Below are 5,664 nucleotides of genomic sequence, written 5' to 3' on the forward strand. Positions count from 1 at the left end.
TATTCAACAATCGATTGCAGAAATGTGTTCCGTCATCACTAATTAAGGTACGCGGAGTCCCAAACCTCGAGAATATGTTCTTTTTTACAAAGTGGCTACCACCTTGGTATCATTGGTATAACAGCCTCCACCCATTTGGACACATAGTCCACCGATAACAAAATGTACTTGTTTCCTCTAGACAATGTGAATGGTCCCATGATGACTATGCCCCACACATCAAATATCTCTATCTCCAGGATATTATTCAAAGGAATCTCATGCCTCCTCATGATTGTTCATGTTCTCCGATACTAGTCACCCTTCTTAACAAATGCATGGGCATCCTTGAACAATGTTGGTCAATAGAACCCCGACTGCTACACCTTTGCAGCTATCCTATCGCCTCCATAAGGTGAGGCATGGCCGTCATACAACACTAGTTCCACCTCTTTTTTCGGAATGCATGTCTTCATTAATTGGTTAGCACACTATCGGTACAGGAATGACTCATCCCAGTAGTAAAAGTTTACATCATGCAAAAATCTCTTCTTGGCCTCAGAAGGGATTTAGGGAGGAAGAACTCCACTCGCAATATATTTCACATAGTCCACATACCATGGGGCAAGGTCATGGGTGATGGTAAAATATTGCTCCTCAAGAAATGTCTCCTTAATTTGTCCACCTTCCTCTACGTGCTCATGATTTTCCAACCGCGACAAGTGGTCAGCCACTTGGATTTTTGTGCCTTTCCGATCTCGTATTTCAACATCCAATTCCTGCAACAACAAAACCCAGCACATCAATCTAGCTTTGGATTCCATTTTTGAAAATATATACCTGATTGCTGCATGGTCAGTGTGGACTATGAATTTTGTTTCCACCAAGTAAGCCCGAAATTTCTCAAAGGCCCTTACAACTGCCAAAAACTCTTTTTTAGTAGTGGTGTAATTCAACTGTGCATCATCAAGAGTCTTACTCTCTTAGTATATGGAGTAAAATATCTTGTCCTTCCTCTATCCTAGTATTGCCCCAATAGCAAGGTCACTTGCATCCATACATAAGTTCAAATGGCAAGGACCAATCATGTGCCATAATGATGGGGGCAGCCACCAACTTTTCCTTAAGCTCCTCGAATGCTTTCGGACAGGCTTCATCAAATTTGAATGTCACATCCTTTTCGGGCAACCTCCACAAAGGAAATATCTTTAATAAAGCGTCTATAAAAACATATGTGTCCTAAGAAGCTCTGGACACCCTTCACAGAGATGGGTGGAGGTAATTTTGCAACCGCCTCCACCTTCGCCTTATCAACTTCAATGTCATTTTTGATACTCTATAACCAAAAACGATGCCCTCTTGCACCATAAAATGCCACATTTTACAATTTAGCTCCAAATTCGTTTTTTTCACACCATGCCAATACCTTGGCTAAATGCTTCAAACAATCATCATAAGAAGATCCAAAGACTGAAAAGTCATCCATGAAGACTTCTATCAACTTTTCCATCATATAAGTGAAATTGGCCATCATGCACCTCTGGAAAGTGGTTGTTGTATTACAAAGACCGAATGACATTTGCTTAAAAGCAAAGGTACCATATAGGCACGTGAACGTCATTTTCTCCTGATCCTCTAGGGCTATGACAATCTGGTTGTATCCCGAATAACCATCAAGGAAGTAATATGCACGATCATCCCACTAGGAATACTTCCATAATTCTTCCGTGCTGCATAGCGATAATTGGAATATTAGCAGTCTATCATCCAGGTGAGTACCGCAATACCAATGAACATCCGTAAGTCAAAACACAATGCTCCTTCTGTAATACGCACCTTTCTCAGGGATTACTGAGCAGTTATAACATTAATCTAAATATCTGAAACTGACCATTCTGTCCGGAATTCGTGACCTTCCCTTCAAGAATAAACTGCCACCTTGTATATGTAAATCTTAATTCTGCACAACACACCACATCTATCATGCCATCATGTGACAAGCACGAGAATATCATTATCAACTCTGAGCCACAAGCAAATTACATACCCGGTCAGTTAGAAACCTCCCTCTTGCTTCATTCTAGGAAAAAATTACAATACACAGCATGTTCCCCACACCTGTAGAAAATATCCGGCACAAACCATGGTAGAAACCATCAAGAATACTTTGAAATCCATTTGCACATAACCAAGCTATCGGAACAGAATTCTTCTAACTAAACCAAGCCACGCAGGTCACCAAACCCAAGAATATTGCCACCAAAATATCTGTAAAGTCTCACCACATCATAATTACCCAAAAGAACCGAGCATACTATTACCATACTGGTCTAGACTACTACCCAGTTGTCCTATTAACTTCGAGTTTCTTCTGAATTACCCTCAAGTTGGCACTTTTCCTTGTCAGAACACTACGACCCTTACCCAAATCTCACTACAAGACATCCTAACATAAAATCATACCGCCCTAAGGCCCATAAGCCACTGCATTCTTCTTAAGCACCACAAAAGCACCACAACCGAGACCCCCACACTGAAAAGACCTTATGTGGACTTAAAATTGTTCCTTTTTACCTTTCTTGCACTGAAATGTAGAATCCATAGTCATACAGAATTATTGCAAGTCCCGGGAATATCCAATGTAAATAATCGATTCTGGCGATATACAAATTCCGAAAAAATTTCAATTGACACATATACATTTTGAATCCATTAGAACCCTTTCGAAAGTCATCCACTATGCTCAAATCTAAATTGTAGTGCCCAAACGGGCCGAAAGACACAAGTCCCATTAGCATAACAGTCCCCAAAGAAGTAACCCTGTCCAACATTTGGTCACTGAATAGAAGTGGAAAGTGGTCCTTGCGGGTTGCTTTATTGAGACTTCTATAGTCAATGCAAACTCTCCACTCGTCACGGTGCGAGTAGGAATTAGCTCATTTTCTCGTTTTCCACCACAGTCATCCTACCCTTTTTAGGCACACATTGCACTGGGCTTACCCAATCGATGTTAGAAATAGGGAAGATGATACCCGCATCAAGCTATTTATTCACTTTCTTCTTCACGACCTCCTTCATAATAGGATTCAACCTCATTTGTTGCTCAATATGGGGGCGGTGTCCATCTTCCAAAAAAAATTTGTGGATGAAGAATGATGGACCGATTCCCTTAATATCAACAATTGTCCACCCAATGGCTCTTTTGTGCTCACGAAGCACCCTTAGTAGCTTTTCTTTTTGAAAATTGGTCAAGCTGGATGAAATAATCGACCGGCAAAGTTTCAGAACTCCCCAAGTAGGCATAACGTAGGTGCTCTGGAAGAGGCTTGAGCTCTAGTTTTGGAGCTTCTTCAACAGACAGTTTATGTGGGTTCAGAGTAACTGTCGATCCAACTTCTCAAATCTCCCAAGCCCATGGACATATTTGCAAGACATGTTAAGTACTTGCTCAATTTCTTCCACTAACTCATCTTTACTTTCTTCTTCATCCCCCAACAAGGCTAGTTCAAGGGAGTATGTGGGCTCATATAAGGTACAAGTGAAGTCACATTAGCTTGCATCACAGAAATCATGGATAACGCTTCATAATGGGCTGCTGATTTAAGTGCTTTATAAACATTGAAGACCTCCACTCGATCACCTACTCTCATTGTCATCTTTCCTTCACACATATCAATAATAGCTTGATCCGTGGCTAATAATGGATGCCCCAAAATAAATGGGACTTCCTGGTCAGGCTCATAGTCTAAGATAATGAAATCAGAATGGAATATGAAAGAACACAATTAGACTAACACATCTTCAATCACCCCTTCTGAACCAGCAAGGGAGCAATCAGTCAACTGTAAAATCATAGTAATTGGTCGAGGCTCACCCAACCCCAGCTTCCTTAAAATAGATAACGACATCAAATTGATGCTCGCTCCAAGATCACACAAAAGCTCGCCCGACTGTGTGCTTACCAATCGAGATCTGGATAGTGAAACTACCTGGATCATTCAATTTCTGAGGTAGCTAGCTTTGAATTCTTGAACTACATTCTTCAGTGAGTTCCACAGTTTCGAACTCGGCCAATCTTATCTTGTTTTCCACTATGTCTTTGATATATTTTGCATATTTGGGCACTTCCTACAAGATATCTACCAGCAAAATATTAATTTTCACTGGCTTCATAATATCAAGAAACTTCTTGTAAGTATCATTATCTTTTACTTTCTGCAATATTTGAGGGAACGGAGGTGGTGGCTTAACAACTATTGGTTATGGTTTCTTTTCCACCGCCTCTTTAATTGGCTTCTCTGCCTCCCCTGCAATTTCAAATTCTAAATATCTGCATTCCTCAATGACACAACATTAATATATGCCTTAGGATTAGCCTCAATGTCCCTTGGAAGTCCCCAGCTGGTCGAGTATTTTGGGCACTAGCAAGTTGCCCCATTTTTCACTCTAAATTTTGAAAAGTTGTTGAGTGGGCTGCCGCTTGGGCCTGCTGGTCAGCTATCCATTTCTTTAGCATCTCCTTAATGAGACTCGTTGAGATAATGGATTGTTCAACCTCTGGTGGTCTATATTATTGTTGAGGAGCTTGTGGCATGTACTGATTCTGAGCACCTAGATTACCACCCCTTGAAAAGTTTGGGTGGTTCCTCCAATTAGGATTTTAAGTATTCCCATACTAATTTGTCTGGCCCCAATTTTCATTACCACTAAAACATACAGATACTGGATTTGTTGGGCATAGATTGCTCGTGTGAGCCTCTCCACATACTTCACAAAATATCTAAACCTGCTGCATTGGCTAAGCTTGCTGCTTATTAATAACCAAGGTCATCTTATTGACTTGGTTGGCCAATGTGGCAACTTGCGCTGATAATGCAGAAATGACGTCTAACTCAAGGACCCCTAAATATTTTTGAACTGTGTGTCTGCCTATATCCCCTTTCCAGTCCGGATTACTTTTGGAGAATTTGTTCAATAATGCATAAATTTCATCAAACATTTCTCCAACACTTGATCTCCAGCTGCAACATCGACCACAATTTTTGTTTATGGATGTAGCCCTTCAATGAAGGTATGAGCCAACACTTCATTAGTCTAGTTGTGATGAGGACAATCTCTAAGAAACCCCTTAAACCTCTCCCAAACTGAATATAGAGATTCGCCTGACTTCTGTTTAAATCCAACTATTCACTTCTGATCTTTGTAGTTTTTCCTGATGGAAAGAACCGTGCAAAAATTTTCTAGCCAGATCATTCCATGATGTAATGGAGTTAGCCGGTTCCACCTTTAACCTCCTTATTACTTCTCCCCACAGAGAGAACGGGAACAATGTGAACCTCAAATAGTCTGGAGTGACTCCATTAGTGATATAAGTATCACTATTCTCCAAGAACATAAAATGTGTTGTTGTGGATCCTCATATGGAAGACCCATAAATTGCCCATTTTCATATAGCAACTAGATCATGCTCAGTTTCAGCTCAAAGTGCCCAGTGATTCTGGGCTTCATAATGATGGAGGCGACATTATCAATGCTAAGTATTTCTACCTCTTGAACTGCCATATGTTGCTGGCCTGCCATGTTCACAGGTAATTGAACAAATGCCTGAAGATTATTTGTGTCCCTTGCCTCTCTCAATCTACTATGAAATGTTCTTTCAAGTTCTGGGTCAAAGCCTTGAAGTCT

The 5,664-nt window shown here is 40.6% G+C and overlaps 1 non-coding gene across 1 annotated transcript; it reads left to right on the forward strand.

The window, feature by feature from the left end:
* The first annotated feature begins 5,074 nt into the window (after positions 1 to 5,074).
* Positions 5,075 to 5,180, forward strand: LOC117279928 (small nucleolar RNA R71). Its single transcript, XR_004510366.1, has one exon. It is a non-coding gene; the product is annotated as a small nucleolar RNA R71 (small nucleolar RNA).
* Positions 5,181 to 5,664: the final 484 nt, after the last annotated feature.

Source organism: Nicotiana tomentosiformis, chromosome 1, assembly GCF_000390325.3.
Source record: "Nicotiana tomentosiformis chromosome 1, ASM39032v3, whole genome shotgun sequence".
Classification (NCBI taxonomy): Eukaryota; Viridiplantae; Streptophyta; class Magnoliopsida; order Solanales; family Solanaceae; genus Nicotiana; species Nicotiana tomentosiformis.